The following is a 17,767-nucleotide window of genomic DNA, read 5'->3' as shown; positions in this document are numbered from 1 at the left end:
TGAATCTTAACATTATCATTAGTGCATTTGACTAAACTAGAGGGTTGACAGTGGTAAGTATGGTCAAAGTGTTGTGAAACTGGCCAAACAGTACACAGTTGTCTTATCTGACTAGTAAGGTGAGTTCCTTGATCATAATGAAGTTCAAGAGTTGTCCAGGTAGGGATAATCTTTTTCAAAGGGACTTTAGTCACAGCAGAGGCAGTAGCCTGTCTGCAGGAGGTGGCTTCAGCCCACGTAAAAACATACAGACCAGATCTAAAACCTATTTATATTCATGAGATGGAGGAAGTTGTATGAAATCCTTTTCCAGACCTCAGATAGTCATTAGGCAATTTGAAATGTCCAGTAACAGTGCAGACAGGCTTATTTGGGGTATATATTTCAGACAAGTGGGTTAAGTGATAATTTCTTGGAGCCGTCTTTAATATTGCCTCACCAGTGTTGATTCATGAATGCTATCATTTTGTCAGTAGGCCAATGGTTTAATGTATGTACAGTGGTTAGGAGTGAGAATTTTAGAATCTCCACTAGGACTGAGTTGTTATTTGGTCCAAACCAGAGCTTCCTCTTTTGTCAAACCAAGAATTATTGAATTTCTAGTCTTGTTTTCTCTTCTCTGAGGCCAACTGTATTTGGCTTCTATAGTTTTTCTAAGTCACCATTTGGGGAAATATCTCTTTGGATCATGTCAGAGGTTTGATTCTTGTTGGTTTCTTTAAGGGCAGCATTCTTTCTGGAAATGTGAACAAGGTGATTTCTTTTAGCTTCCAGAAAGTCAAGTTTAGAATATCGTGGAATCTTAATAATAGCTAAAGCAGCAGGTAAAATGTATTGCATCCACTAATTCCTGAGTATAAGGGCCATTTAAAATTTTGGCTTCCATAGTAGCTCAACTGGTGAAGAATCTGCCTGCAATGCCGGAGACCCCAGTTCGATTCCTGGGTTGGAAAGACCCCCTGGAGAGGGGATAGGCTATCCACTCTAGTATTCTTGGGCTTCCCTGGTGACTCAGACAGTAAAGAATCTGCCTGCAATGTGGGAGACCCAGGTTTGATCCCTAAGTTGGGAAGATCCCCTGGAGGAGGGCATGGCAACCCACTCTAGTATTCTTACCTGGAGAATCCCCATGGTCAGAGGAGCTTGGCGGGCTACAGTCCATGGGGTTGCAAAGAGTCAGACATGACTGAGTGACTAAGCACACAAGTAAGGAAGCCATGTTGCTTCTACAACATTCCAAAATGATGAGCTACTCTGAAACCATGTCTACTATCAGTGGCACTTTGAACAACAAGCCGTTTAAGAGAATATAATTTAGCCTGTTTAGCCAAAGTAGCCGTAAGTAAAGATGCTGCTTCAACTGTATTAAAAAGAGTTGTAATATCATGCCCAGCTCAGTATTTGTCATTGTCACTTTAAAAAAGAAACCATCAGAGAACCATGAGAAGTCAGTGTTTCCTAAAGCACTTTCCTGCATATTATCTCAAGGAGTCAAGAGGAGACCTGTCAGTGTTAAGCAGTCATGAGGGACTTTATCAGTGACAGAGGGGAGCAGAGCAGCAGGGTTACCTTTACCCTGTGAAAGAGTTCTATGAAGAGTAGTTATCATTAAAACTTCATAGGAGGTGAGGCAGGTGTCTGAGAAATGTTGACCATGATGAGACTTCAAGTGAGCTTTTCCTACATGAGGTACAAAAGTGGTTGAAGGGGATCCCATAACAGTTTTTTGGTGGCCTTCACCAAAAGGGCAGTGGCAGTTTTTGAACTAAAGAAGGGAAAAGTATTTAATTTTCCCTTTTTTCTTAGAGGAATTCTGGAATTATACTTCCCTAAGAAGTCTCAGGAAGCTGAAACTCCAATACTTTGGCCACCTCATGCGAAGAGTTGACTCATTGGAAAAGACCCTGATGCTGGGAGGGATTGAGGGCAGGAGGAGAAGGGGATGACAGAGGATGAGATGGCTGGATGGCATCACCGACTCGATGGGCATGAGTTTGAGTAAACTCCGGGAGTTGGTGATGGACAGGGAGGCCTGGCATGCTGCGATTCATGGGGTCTCAAAGAGTCGGACACGACTGAATGACTGAACTGAAGAAGTCTCAGGTGAAAATGGATATGGATGGAGGAACTAAGGAGAAAAGAGTGTGTATCTCTCAAAGGGTCTAAACCAAAGGGAATAGATTCAGAGAAAGAAACTCCTGAAGTTCACTAGAGAGCCTCACTGTTTGAACTGTCTCAGTACTCTGAAACAACGGCTGCTTTATAGTAGTGGAGTTGAGAACTGAGATGTGGCTCTAATGTTAGGAATGGAAGAGATTCAGCCCCAGTCTGGAGAAACATTTCTCTAAGGTGATTAAGAGGGAGGGTTGGGAGGAGCCCCCTATAGTTCCTCAGAGCCACTTCCTTGAGGATTAGGAGGACAATGGAAAAACTAGTTAGGAGACCTGAAGGTGCCAGAAGTTTGAATTTGTAACAGTCTCTTTTCCAATGTCCTGGCTGTTTTGCAAAGGTAACAGCAACTAGGAGGGGTTTTTTGGCTTTGTTTTTGTTTTTTTTTTGGGGGGGTCTTCATTTGCTCGAGTTGAAGATTAAGAATTTTGTTGATCTTCCTTTTAGATGACTCCTCTAAAATGTGAGAGAGCTGGTATACCAGATTAACTGCATCTGAACTGGACATAGTTACCCATCCCATCCTGGTCCTTTTTACTAGAAGGGAAAGGTCCCAGTTTAGCCCACTGATAAACACAAAATCAAAAGCTCCCCAGGTGGGACCAACATCTGAAGGAAGACCAAAATTTTCCTTAACAATCTGAAGTTGATTATAATTGTCATGAACAGGTTTGGCAGATTTTTGTGCACGAGCTTGAATTTTGTCCCAGTCAACAGGCTTTGGAAAAGTCCAGAAATTGCTTGATCAAGTTGTGTAGCAGTTGCCTGAGTCAGACCATGTAATAACCTAGTGGGCTCATCTCCAGCTTTAATTCTAGGCACCTTTCAGGATTTTCCCTGTTAACAGTTTTCATCCAATGCTGGGCCTGGCTTTCACCAGGAAGCATATGAACTAGCAGATGTAAATCAGAGAAACCAGGTTGATAAGTTTTGTTTTATGTACCCCTTAATTACTTATTGTGGATGTAGATAAGTTAACTACTTTTGTCTTTTAACTTTCCTACTAGCTTTATAGGTGGTTGATTTACTATCTTTATCATGTATTTGCCTTTCCCAATGAGATTCCTCCTTTCATAATTTTCATATTTCTAATTGTGGTCTTTTCTGCTTAGAGAAGTCCCTTTAACATTTCTTGTAAAAACTATTTTGTGCTGCTGAACTCTTTTACTTATCTGTGAAACTCTTGATTTCCCCTTCAACTATAAATAATAGTCTTGCTGGGTATTTTTGATTGTAGGGTTTTTTCCTTTCATCATTTTAAATATATCATGCTACTCCCTTATGGCCTGCAGAGTTTGTGCTAAAAAGTCAGCTCATAATCTTATGAGAGTTCCTTTGTATATAACTAGTTGCTTTTCCTTTGCTATTTTTATTTTTTTTCCCTCAATAATCTTCACCTTTATTTTTTTTATTTCTTTTTTTTCCATTTATTTTTATTAGTTGGAGACTAATTACTTTATAATATTGTAGTGGTTTTTCCATACATTGACATGAATCAGCCATGGATTTACATGTGCTTCCTTTGCTATTTTTAATATTCTCTCTTTAACTTCAATTTTTGTCATTTTAATTACAATATGCTTTGGTATATTCCTCTTTGTGTCAACCCTATATGGGACATTGCATTTCCTTTCCCTAATTAGGCAAGTTCTCAGCCCTTGTGTCTTCAAATGTGTTCTCTGCCCCTTACCCCCTTTCTTCTTCTGGGACCCCTATAATGTGAATATTAGCACATCTGATATTGTCACAGAGGTCTGTTAAACTGCCCTCATTTTAAAAAAATTATTTTTTTTGTTCAGCTTGGATGATTTCCCCTAGTCTGTCTACTAGTTCACTTATCTGTTCCTCTGGATCATACAATCTACTGTTGATGCCTTCCAGGGTATTTTTTGTTTCAGTTATTGTATTCTTCAACTCTGGTTCTTATATTTTCTAACTCTTTGTTAAAATTCTCGTTGTGTTCATTTGTTCTTCTCTCAAGTTCTTTGAGCACATTTATGATTATTACCTTGAACTCTTTATTGAGTAGATTGCTTATCTCCAGTTCACTTAGTTCTTCTGGTACTTTATGTTGTTCTTGCATTTGGAGCATATTCCTTTGCCACTTCATTTTGAGTGAGCCCCAGTGGCCCCCTTTCTCTTTGATAGACTCTCTAAGATCAGCTGGTGGGTATGACCTAGGCTTCTTTCAAATTACTACTCCTGCCTTGGGTCTCAGAACATGTTCTGTGTGTGCCTTTTAAGAATGGAGCCTCTATTTCCCACAGCTCTTTGGGTCTTCTCAAAGTAAGCCCCACTGGCCTTCAAAGCTAAATGTTATGGGGGCTTTTCTTCCTGGTACAGAGTCCCCAGGCTGGGAAGCATGGTGTGGAGCTCAGACCCCAGCTCCTTGGGGAGCATCTCCACAATTGTCCTTATTCTCCTGCTTGCAGGTCACCTGTCTAGGAGTATGGGTCTTGATTATATTGCATCTCAGCCTCTCTAATCCATCTCATTATGGTTCCTTCTTTATATATGTAGTTGCAGAAGATATTTTCTGCTAGTCTTCCAGTCATTCTTACCAATAATTACTCTTTAAGTAGTTGTAATTTTGGTGTGCCTGAGAGAGGAGGGTGAGTTCACTATCTTCCCACTCCACCATCTTAGCCACGCCTCCTATTTTATCTTTCTTTGCATCTTAACTTTAAAATCTTACTTTGCAGAAAGGCAGTTTTAGGTTCCTGACAATGGAAATCTCAAACTACCAATTGAAATATGTGTTTCATTCAGTTTGGAAAAATTTTAGAGTTATTTAAGTTCGAGGATTTCAAAGGTTTCCCTAATCGCCATGGATATTCTAAATTGCCTTTGGTTAGGTAGGTTTCAGGCAAATTTTCATAGTTTATCATTGTCTCAAATCTGATATATTATACTCAATGAGGTTACAAATTTATATACTTCTGTTTATACAGCCAAAGTCATAAGAATACAACCTTAATGATGTTTGGATTTAGAAGTCCTTGGTTTCTTTGGTGTAGGATATTCTTAAAGGATTATAATCCTATAAATGACTAATGTCTAATCTTTTGGGGTAAGATAATCTGATTATTAGTTTAGTATTGATTTTTTTAAGCTTTAATTTTTGAAGATTACAGTTTCTGGTGATATACATAGATTTTGGGGGGGATGCTGCATTATTTTTCACTGAAGTCTGTCCTTTAGTCATTATTCTCACTACCCCAAGTAGCATCTGATGTCTAGTCAGCAACCATTATAAGTATTTGTTAGGTACACGAAAGAGGAAAGATTAAATTTGAGAAATAAAAGCTTAATCCCAGAGCTAGAAGGTGATGAACATTTTCTCTCTTCAAAACGCCACTAATAGCTTAGGGTTTAATATCTTTTACTTTGTAGCTATGTTATTATGAACCACTCAATTCTGTATAAAATTTATTTAGAATCTCTTAAAAAAAATAAAGTACTCTTCATGGCTTTGCTGAAATGAAAACTGGAAAGAATGCTGCATCATTCCACCTCTTAAAAAACTAGAGGAAGGTATTTTTTTCAGTAAGATATGCCAAACACAGTCTTCAAATCATGCTAAAAGCAATCAAGATTAAATATCAGGTCTATATTAGAAAACTAGACATAATTTAAGCCTCTCTAATAGTGGTGTGCATTTGTTCACAGTACCTGTTAATATTTAATCTTTCCCATGCTCAGATGCATGTCTGTAGATAAAGGATGATTGTACCTAATTCATCAATTTTAAGGCTGAAGTAAGCTAGTATATCTAAAGGTTTTAACACAGGGCCTGGCTCTTAGTAAAGTGTCAATAAATATTAGCTGTTATTGTTTTATATTTATTTTTAAATGAAATTTATGTAATAATATAGTCTTGGGAAAATGTGTAATAGAGAAGGGGGCTAGATTCAGCCTACCTTGGATCAAATCCCGGCTCTCTTTAGCATATTATTTGATCTTTCCCATCTCTCATTTCTTCATCTGTTGAGACGGGTTAGGAAGAACTCCTTACATGTTTATTTGTGGATTAATGGAGCTAGAGTATTTGAAAGTTCCAGTCCGGTTGTTGGCACATTGTGAGAATTCAGTGAATACTAGTTGAATCTGATTGATTCTAGTTGAATCTATTTGCAGAGAATGTCTGTCAAAAACTAATCTCTGCTTTCCTCTAGAAATTTTACTTTCCTTTTGTTTGTTTTATGACTTTTATAAATATTTTACAAATATTTTTTTCTTCTAATGTTTATTTTGTTTGTTTTGCTGTTCTAGTTCACTTTTTTGGAAGAGCGCCTGGGTGCTTGCTTAAATAAACTGATTATGAATTCTTCTTTTATTTTTTTAAAAGGAATAGTGTACTCCATTTAGAGAGTAGTGTTGTCAGAGGACACTTGGTACCTATTAAGGAACTCACGATTTTACTTTGGCCTAGATCAGGGGCCAGTCCTACAACCAAAGTTTGCCAGAATTAGGTTCTGGTGTAGGGAGACATTTCTTTGTAGCAAACTATAATGTAATTACCATTGTTGTTCGCTGTCATGTAGTTACGACTGTTTTTCAGTAGTATCACCACCTTCCCTATAGTAATGGGGAGGTGAGCTCTGGGGGAGAGAGGAGTGATTTGTTTAAATTCAGATTCTTGAGCACCACCCAAGATCTTCTAAATTAGAAACTTTCAAGTGGGTCCAGGAATTCTTATTTTAATAAGCTTTCCTAGTAATTCTTATGTTTATTAACATTCAAGAATCACTAGTTTACACATATTTTGAAGCAACCTACGAAGAGGTGCCCATAATGATCCTGGGGTGAAATGATCCTGTATGATGGCATTGGAGCTGTGCTAACCATATGAAATCCTCTGGGGAAACATGCCTAGAGCACAGGAGAACTAGAGATGGGGAGGATTAAGTTCAGGGAGAATTCAGGTGATTTTACCAAGAGTCAGTTCAGTGCTCTGTACGCCAGGTGAACCCAAGAATTCCTTCATTTGTAAGATAAGGAGTGAATTAAGGGAATTTTTACCAGGGCCTGGAACATGCAATCGCTTATTGGATGAAAGAGGAATTTTGTGTTGCTCACGGGAGCCCAGAGGAATCAACTGATGGGTTCATAGAAAACTTTACCCTATAGGCTTAGCGGGTCAGATTTTCTTCTTGAGAAATTTTTGTTGATTTAGCCCTTATCTGCAGAAAATCAATATTCCTAACAGAAGGTCCAAGGTTTATTTCAGTCATAATTTTTGGTTTCTGAACATGGAAATTCACCACCATTTCCCACTCCAACTCTCTTCCTTCCCTGTAAGATCATCAGTATAAAAGATTTTCTACCATAGCAACCTAATTGGTTCATTAAGTTTTTTATTTACCAATGTGAAAGTAACCAAGTCAGTCAGTCGGTGCCGTATTTCATGTGGAATATTTCCCTGAAATAAGTCAGTTATAGTTATGAACCTCTCTTTTGAGCTCCAGACTTCTGTTTGTAGCTCTGGAGTGGACATGTCTACCTGGATATTTAATCTGCTTCAGGTAACAGGTTGATTCATGACCTGAACCCTGCACCTTCCCATGTTCTCTAGGCTCACCAGACTGCTTGCAAATCTTCAAATGGGGTTTGCCTTTCACAGTTCAACTGTGACAGTGCACATGCCTTTTTTTCTGGCAGAAATGACCGCCCTTCCGTCATCCACTCAGTGAGCTCCCAGCTCAGTGATTCTGTCCCATCATCCGTGCAGTTGAATGAGAATGATGCTTTATTCTTATTTAGATTCATAAGCTCAAAAATAGTTACCCTTTTACTTCTAGTAATTTCTTTTATTAGCCTTTAATCTGTTCTTTATTTTCACCACCTTTTGCTTTTCTTTAAGTTTATATATTTTTTTCCTCTTCACTTGTTCTTTTTCCCTTTCAGGCTTTAATTATTTTAAAATTTAATTCATTCTAATGCATTTGACTTTAATTAACACCATTAAATCACATTTGAAATAGTCATATGTGTTCAATATCATTTCCCTACCAACAGTTCACAGAGGACAATGAAAAGATGTATGGCATAATTACTCTAATAAAATAACATTTTTACTGCTTAATATATCTTTATTATCAGCTTTATTGAGGTATAATTGACATACAATGAATTTCACGTATGTAAAATGTACAGTTTGGTAGTTTTGACGTATGTATCCACCTGTGAACCCATCACCACAGCTCACATGGTGCACACATCCATCACCCTCAGACATTTTCTACTGCCCCTTTGTAACCTCTCGCCCTTCTTTCCCCTCCCCTCCATTCCCATTCCCAGGCACTGATCTGCTTTTTGCCACTATAGGTCATTTGCATTTTCTAGAATTTTATATGAGTAAAAACATACAGTATATGTTGTCCATTTGTAATCAACACAATTATTTTGAGATCCATGCACATTTTTGCATATATATATATATTAAAAATCCTTTTTATTACTGAGTAATATTCAATTTTATGGATACATCACAATTTGCCTGTTGGACATTTAGGACATTTAGGTTGTTTTCATTTGGAAGCTATTACAGATTAAAGCTCCTATGAACATTTTCTGTGCCAACTCGTGTGTGTGTGTGTGTGTGTGTGTGTGTGTGTATGTAGATTGGTTGATTCTTTTTTTTTCTCTTGAGCAGATGTCTAGCAATGGAATGGCTGAATCATATTAGATTCAGAAACTGCTAAATTTTTTTTCAAGGTGGGTGCATCATCTTACCAGCAATGTATAAGTCTTCACATCCTCACTAGCACTTGGTACAATCAGTCTTTATAATTTTAGCCTTTCTAATAGGGGTACAGTGCTATCTCACTGTTGCTTTGTATAACACAAGAAACATTATCTTCACAGGAAGAACATTAAAAACTATGTTATCTTCATCAGTGCAAATATCCAAAGGGGGAGCTGAGAGGGAATAGAGAGTTTGGAGAAGAGAATAAGATGCAAGGTGGCCCCATGAACCATTTTGCTCTTAGGAACATTCATGTAGTGAGATAGCTTATAGCAGTGTGCATTAACTAGTTTCCCCCAAAGTTTTCTGGTGGTGTCTACTGATACTTCTCTGGAGGGGTTTGTATTCACTAGGAGGGAAACCAACCCTGTGCATCTGGAGTATCTCCCAGTTTCTTCTCTGGGATGATATAATTGATAGGTAATAGAAGACCAAGTTGTTTACTCGCTAAGTCATGCCCCACTCTTTTGTGACCCCATGGACTGTAGCCCACCAGGCTCCTCTGTCCATGGGCTTTCCCAGGCAAGAATACTGGACTAGGGGATCTTCCCAACCCAGGGATCAAACCCACATCTCTTGCATTGGTAGGTGGGTTCTCTACCCGTGAGCCACCAACAGAAGCCCAATAGAAGACCAGAGTATTTGACTAGAATATGAAAGCCAGCTTATAATTATATTAAGGTGGTAAGTGGAGAAATTTCACAGACAAGTCTAACAATTATATAATCCCAAACCCCTTTACAGCTTGTAGTTTTTTACTTCTTTATTTACCTATCCTCTCTTAATTTTGTAGGCTGCTTGAGAAATTGTATAGATTCTTTCAGAGGGTACATGTCACTTAAATATGGATTTGAATGTGGCTCCACTAATGATTTTCCTAGTATCAAAAAACGTCTGGAACAGTCAGCAATAAGAAGCTTATTTGAGGTGGCTGCTTTCCGTTTTACTTTAGAAAAAGGCCTTTAAAAAGAAAACAAGTTACTCAAAGATAGGATTAATTTCTCCTTATGCAGCTAAATACTTAAGCAACGAATGTAAATATTTAATATGTGACTATGAAAGGGCTCTTATAAACACAGAGGCAATAAACAACCTCAGTAAAGTATAGGAAAACAGTTTGCGTTTTGCTTAGTATGATGTTTTCTTCATTCAATTAGGTTAACAAACTATGATTTCATCATTAGTCAACAAGATAACAGAGACCATCAAAGCAGACTACAGGAGAGTCCAGATTGATTCGTGCCAAACAAATGTTTGTAGTTAACAGCTGTATTATCACTGATTCTAATTTACGCAGCCGGGGTTCTCCTTTCATTTCCTAAGTGAGATGAATGTCATCGTACATGGTACAGACACCCTCTCTGCTGCTTGAGTAATGAATAGGGTCAGCTCTCCCCCTCTGGGTAACGTCACTCCTCTTTGTAGGTGGAAGGAAGTGGCCTGCCAGAGTTTTAGTTATTTTTTAAAAACAGCTTTTAAGCATCTTTCTAAGGTTGTATGAGTCCATTAGTAAACTCTCCAGCGTTTGAATCAAAAATACCAGTTTGTTTTGTCAAAACTTTTGGATGTACAGATTTTAAATTATTACCTGTCTTGTTTAACACTTAAAGAAAAATTTGATTACTGAAGAATAAGAAAGAGTGTGCTGTAGCCTCTGCCTGCCACCCTGAGATGCCGTGATTCATTCCACAGTAGGTCTCTCACCTCAAGAGCTCAGGCTGAGTATGAACCGATCCTAAGAAGCCCATCCCTTTAGATCTCCTGGTTCGTGGGACATGTGGTACCTTTGACTTGAGGATTCTAGGCTTCTTCCTATCAAAGGAGACCTCCCCAAAATCAAAGTCTTAATTTTTAAAATTTATTTGAAATAAAAAAGGAGAGTCTTAGTAACAGAAGGAGGCTGAATGTTCAAGGCAGTCACTCTAGAATGCCTGTTAGTTGTGGAGAGTTGTTTCTGGGCTCTTCTCAGAGCAGAAGGTATCTAATCCCAGGAGAATGTGTGGAGAAGAGCAGCCATACTGGCCCTGCCGCTCAGTGGGTGCCTGTCAGCAACTCAGGATTGCTTGACCTGAGGCATGTTATTTTTCTTTCAAACCTAAAATGGGGTAATAATTCTTGCCTCACAGGATCAGCATGAGGATTAAATGATGTTTATAAGAACAAGAAGTTCAGAGTAAGTGCTCAATAAATGAGAATGTTCAACAACTGAAAAATAGAACCAACAGGGGAAGATTAGAGACAGTATGAGAGAGGTGCCCTTAAAGATTCTTTAATCCCATGGTTTTTAACCTTAGCAGCACATTAAAAATACCCATGCCTGTAGGCTCCACTGCAGACACCATGATCAGAATCTCTGGAGTAGAGCCCAGACAAAGAAAAAGTTTTTAAGAGCTCCAGTAAAATAGATGTGCATTCAGTGTTAGAACCACAAAGCCATTCCCGTCATTAAAGATGTGGAAATTTCAGCCAAAGATAAGGACAGTGGTGGCTGTGGTGGCAAAGCAGAGCCTTGGACACAGGCATCCTGTCTGCCAATCTCGCACTTCCATTTCCTTAAAGACTTCATGTTCTTCAATTTCCAGAGACTTGAAGACCAACTGTGATGTCTGGCCCATTGACTCATCAGATGTTGTTGAAAATGTCTGTGTGTGCTTACACATGCGTGCATGTGCACACGCACAGGGGTCTCTCTGCTTACTGTCAGTCTGGTAGGAAAGACAACAGTTAAACAAGAAGAGTATGAGAGTTACGTGGGGTCAGAAAAGTGGGAAAACCACTTTTCTGTGGTGAGGGCAGATCCAGAAAGCTAGCTTCTCAGAGGAGGCAGCAAAGGTCGGGCCAGAAAACTGAGTAAGCGAGGAGAGGAGAGGCATTTCAGGCAGAGGAGAGGCTGACAGAGGCGCAGTCACAGCCCAGGAGGGGCGAGGGGGTAATGTGCCAGAGTGAGCAGCGTGTGGTGAGCGCGGTGGTGGGGAGAGGGGCTTGTGCCAGTGGCTGCACTGGTCTTTACAGTCTGAATTTCACAAAGTTTTGAAATTGCTTTTATTGCTTTAACTAAAGGAGCTTCTTTAATGCCTTGGTCCTGTTACTTTCTGCTGCAGATCCAAACTGATTGATTTGGTCTGTTATTTCTGGATATTTCCAAGAGACAAGAAATGTCCAGTTACACATATTGGTGGTGCTAGTGGTAAAGAACCCACCTGCTAGTGCAGGAGGCATAAGAGACATGGGTTCAATCCCTGGGTTGGGAAGATCCCCTAGAGGAGGGCATGGCAACCCACTCCAGTATTCCTGCCTGGAGAATCCCATGGACAGAGGAGCCTCATGGGTTACAGTCCATGGGGTCGCAAAAGAGTCAGACACAACTTAGCAACCAACACCACAGTACACACATATTTGGGGCATTTCTCTTTGTATCCTGACAGAACCTAGAGCACAATGAACATCAAGAAAGGAGAGGTGGGAAGAACCAGAGAGTCAGTTTGTTTGGGGTTTAATAAATGAAATATATTATAAAAATCATTCATCTTCAACTTGTTTACTGAGGTCTCTACTAGAGATATTTCCATTTCTTAAAAAAGGTGGCATATCTCTAGAAGGAATTCACGGCAACATGTGTACTTAGCTATTCAAGAGAAAGAAGTATCTCTGAAAAGAAACCCATCCTAGAAATATGGGTGATTAACTAATGAATAAAAAGAAAAATGTTACCAGACTTTAGATCTGTTCAGGAAGCAACAACCTTAAATAAAGAGGGCACGGGAAGCCTTTCATAGTCTTTTTTGTCTTGTATAACAAATTATTTTCCATGCAAAGCTCCAAATTGCATTTCCTACCCTACTGCATTGCCATGAGCATGGTTCTGGTATACTGTGACTCTTCCAGGGATACTCCTGATATCAATCTTGAAGACTGTTCGAAATGAGGATGGGAGTCAGTGTTGACTTGTGCCAACATTCCAGCTGAGAGTTAGCCCAGTTCCATTATGTGTGGGCGAGCCCCAGGTCCCCGCCCTTGCCTGTTCAGGGGACACAGATACAGCTGAGAGACTCTGCAGGGAGCACCAAGTTAAGACGCCGCATGATAGAACAAGATCACTTACTCTTTCATAATGAACTTTTTGTGGGAAACTGAGAAAGATCAGGCTTATTTCCCATTCAGTGCATCTGTGACGCCTCTATGAAAGTTGAGTTCTGCTCAAAGACAAGAAGAATCCAGAAAGAATTGTAGAGAGACCCTCAGAATGAACAGGGCCCCTGAGTCTTTTTTAACTCTTACAACTTACTGGGTCTGTGTATGTGTATATGTGTTCAGTTGCTCAATGGTGTCCAACTCTTTGGGACCCCATGGACTGTAACCCACCAGGCTCCTCTGTCCATGGGATTTTCCCAGCAAGAATACTGGAGTGGGTTGCCATGCCCTCCTGCAAGGTGATCTTCCCACTGCAGGGATTGAACCTGGGTCTCTTGCATTGCAGGCAGATTCTTTACTGCTGAACCACTGGGGAAGCCCGCTACTGGGGCACTAAGGGCCAGGTTAACTGCCTGGCGGGTGTCTTCATTCGTCAGATGAAGAAGCTGAGGCCCAAGGAGGTGAAGTGACTTTCCCAAATCAAAGGTTAGTTAGAAACCAAGCCAGAGCTTGTAGTAAATAGGTCTTCTCACTCCTGTGGGCCAAATTGTAGTGTATTAACCTGGTCAAGGTTATAATTAGCTAGGTTGTCAGAAAATAGGACAGAATGTATAGTAAGTATATTGGAAAATCTTATTTGAAAAAAAAAAAGATAATGATAAATTTGGTCAAAATCTGGTCTCTGTGCCTTTATTCTATTTAATCCATATTCACATACAGGATTTAGTTTCTCAAACTGTTTATTTCTCTGTTTTACCTCACAGATTGGCTATTTATCAGAATAGGGTTTAGTTTTACAAAGTCCACCGCATTGCCTTGACTTCAACCACTCAGAAGGCCTGTCCATCCTGGCAGCCTCATTTAGCTCATCATGTGTTCCTCCCTTCTGTTCGTGTATAAACATGACTGGCGTGGCACATAAATATCCCCACAGAACTTTTCTAACATGAGCTACTTAATCCCAGGTCTGTACTTCATTTGATGTCTGTACTTCACTTCTTCCTGGACTTTCCTACCCCAGAGATTTTAACTTCAGAAACCTTTGCATGGGATTCAGACAAGTAATATTTTAGGTTGGTTTGCACAGGATGTATCATATTTTGTAAGAGTCAGTTCTCACGTGAACTCTTTATTTTTAAACATTACTCTTTCCTGATAGAATTCCCTGCTTTGGAGTCACATATTCTTCCTGTTGTCTCTTTCCCGCTGAGTGTAGTGAGGAGTGCCTCCCTTCAGGGTCACTTAATTTCATTCCATTTGTGGGGAGAGTTCCTGAGTAGTAATGTATTCTCCAAAGACAGTCTGACCTGGAAACAGAGTAAAATGGGAACGTTTATGATACCTAATCCTGTAATTAATGAAGGTTTCATCCTAGCCCACTTCTCTGGATGAGGTTCAAAGGAGCCTGACCCTGGATTATAACAAAATGCTGCACAATCATAATTCCACTGTTCAGATCTAATATTAAATCAGGCCCATATTTTTCTGTACTTATTGAACAACTGTTAGGTTTACATGGGAATCCTCTTAGCTGTGAGTTCCTTGTGGATAGGAGCAGTACCTAGCATTGTGCTTGACACATAGTTGGAGAACCAGGAGTACATGTTGAATGAAGGGGATTGATGAGAAACTGGGATTTTTCAGAGTATTCTGTCATGAGCCACTCTAGATGGCCGTGGTTCTCCTGTAGCGTAGGTAACACATCCAGTTCTTTCTTGAGGCTGGGCTGCAACTTGACCTTCTTCCAAAGATGAAAAGGAAAAGCATTATTCATCTGAGATTTGCCTTGCTTTGTTTAGTACAAATTTGGTTTCTAAGGAAAGGTTGGCAAAGCATTGACACAGGAAAAATTATTCTTAGGTATTCTTCTTTGATGACCATTGACTGTGCAAGATTTTTGTATAGTTACTGTAGCCATGAAAATACTAATCATTGGACAGCATTCTTAGTGCAACAGATACCAAGCCATAGAGCACTTTGATGAATGTAAGGGAACAGAGCTAACAGAAATGTCATGCCAGCAGGCCGGCACTCTCTTCACCAATGCCAAACATTTATTCAGCGTCTTCCTGTGTGTAAAAGCCATGGTTTCTGCTTCCTTTTGCTTGGTTTTCAAAAGTCAGTCTGAAGGTAGAATATAAGTTTTGTAGCTGATGAACTGTGATCATTATTTATGTCTGTAAAAAGTGATATTCCTCCTGCCTTCTAAGTTCAAGGACAAGGTTTTGGTGGTATGTGGCATGTGTTAGGTGCTCAGCAAATATGTAAAGGAAGGCAGAGTGCTGGAAGGAGGTTAAGGGAAGGAAAGGAAGTGGTCCACACTTGGACCCTGAAGTCAGCCTGCACAGAGCCCAGCAGGCTCTGCAGCAACCATCTAGGTAACCTAGTAACAGCCATTGATTTCTAACTTGAGCTTATTGTTCTTTAAAATGAGATAATACCTACCTTGTAGGGGTTTTGAGAGGCCTAAATGAATGAATACATGTAAATGTCTCATATAAACCCAACTCAGTAAATGCTAGTTTTTGAATATAATTAATAATAATGTTTATGACTTCTAGTGATAGTAATTATCTTGAGAAAGCTCTTCTCTCTTTATCTTCCTGGACTTTGAAATGAATCCCCATCAGTTAATATGGATTCCTCAGGGGAGAGAGAGCCAAGCCCTATCGCCCTCGTGTGGGTTCGCTTCTACTGGACTCTCAGGCTTCAGTCCTAATCTCACCCACCCTCTGTTCTCTGACCAGCATAGAGGCCCAAATCCTCCTTTCTATTGTGTACCCATACTTCCCTCATGCAAGAGAAGTAGCACATTTGCTTGAGAATGAGGGTTTTGTTAGCCGATATTCCTGGGAAGTAGAAGAGAGACGCGCAGGCAAGTGGGTAAGGGCAGCCTGGCCATGGACTAGTCTGCGCATTAATCCTTAGGATCAGATGTTAGTGTTTCTTACACCTTCGATGAGCAATAGTGTTCTGCATCTGAGGGACTCTTAATTTTACCTGTTTTACGAAGGTTAGATTTCCTCAGAATGGGAGTATATTTTCTAAATTTTTCTTGCCAGGAGGTAGAGTAACAATAAAAATATAAAAAGCATTTAATCCAGCTAATGAGCAGTATTGGAGATTGGTGGCATGTAAGAGAGTTTCCTTGGTGTTTTCCCAAGGTAATTGATATGCATACATAGTTGGGAGCCCTGGGAGGAGACCGGCTTTGGAAGGCCCCAACCCTTACAGACCATTCCTGTTTCTCTTCTGGGGTGAGGTGGGGGCTGACCTCTCACACCTGGATGTGGGTAACTCATATGGGCACTTATTGTGTGCCAGCCTGGATTCTGAGGGCCATCAATCTTAGATCACTGCATCCTCAGGACAAGTAAGTTCGGATGTTGTTGTTATTCAGTTGCTAAGTAATGTCCAACTCTTCATGCCCACACCCAGGCTTCCCTGTCCTTCACTATCTCGCATAGTTTGCTCAGACTCATTCATGTCCATTGAGTCGGTGATGCCATCCAATCATCTCATCCTCTGTCGTCCCCTTCTCCTGCCTTCAGTCTTTCCCAGCATCAAGGTTTTTTCCAGTGAGTCAGCTTTTCACATCAGGTGGCCAAAGTATTGAATCTTCAGCTTCAGCATCAGCCCTTCCAATGATATTCAGGGCTGATTTTCTTTAGGATTGACTGGTTTGATTTCCTTGCCGTCCAAGGGACTGTCAAGAGTCTTTTCCAGCACCACAATTTGAGAGCATCAATTCTTCGGTGTTCAGCCTTCTTCATGGTCCAGCTCTCACATTCATACATGACTACTAGAAAAACCATAGCTTGACTATATGGACCTTTGTTGGCAAAGTGATGATGTCTCTGCTCTATTTAATATGCTTTCTAGGTTTGTCATAGCTTTTCTTCCAAGGAGCAAGTATGTTTTAAATTCATGGCTGCAATCACCATCTGCAGTGATTTTGGAGCCCAACAAAATAAAATCTGTCACTGTTTCCATTTTTTTCCCCTTCTATTTGCCCTGAAGTTCTGATGCAAGTAATGTTTACGGAGGAGGGAATGGCTCCATTTATGGGGGAGGGAATGGAGGCTCAGAAAAGATTTTTTTAAATCCCAAGCTCAAACAGTTGTTAAGTGTTATAATCAGTTTTAAAAAATCCAGGCTCCAGGGCCTTTTAACTGCTCTACAGTGCTTGAGGAGTTATCAGTCAGGGTCTCAATCAGAGACTAGAGGAGTCCAACATATATTTAGTATTTCTCTTCCCCTAGACTTTTAAAACAGGTTATTTTCAGTAGGATTGCAGGCATGAGTAACTGTTTTCATCTCAACAAGGGCACACTGACTATAAGAACTATGTGGTGGCTCAGTGCTTTCCACGGAGTGACCTCTGTCCTCTAGTAGAGCAGCACCTGCCGCAGACCAGGTGCCCTGGGAGGAGTTGCCGAGGTAGAGTTTGCCATGCAGGTTATATGCTATTGGGCATCCCAGCTGAAGGGCAGTGGAAACGGGAGGTGGAGCTGCAGTGTAGGCCTGACGGCCTCAGCCAAGCACGTAGGTGTGGTAAAGCAGAGCTGTCTAATGGTGGTACCACTGCCACCGACAGGCAGTGGGCGTGGGACCCCAGGGGAGGGTGTCCCCTCCGGTGAGGAAGCTCTTTTCAGAATGAGCTGACAGCATTCCTAGTCACTGAGGCAATGCATTCTTTCTTGAATGGGGGCCCTAGGT

At 40.3% G+C, this 17,767-nt stretch overlaps 1 protein-coding gene across 3 annotated transcripts in view; it reads left to right on the top strand.

Annotated features, from left to right (window-relative positions):
* The window catches only part of ALDH1A2 (aldehyde dehydrogenase 1 family member A2), a 166,434-nt gene that overhangs the window by 133,770 nt on the left and 14,897 nt on the right, over positions 1–17,767 (top strand). The window lies entirely within an intron of this gene.

Source organism: Dama dama, chromosome 12 (genome assembly GCF_033118175.1).
Source record: "Dama dama isolate Ldn47 chromosome 12, ASM3311817v1, whole genome shotgun sequence".
Lineage (NCBI taxonomy): Eukaryota > Metazoa > Chordata > Mammalia > Artiodactyla > Cervidae > Dama > Dama dama.
Note: the sequence above shows the minus strand (reverse complement) of the source record. Positions and strands in the feature narration are given on the sequence as shown.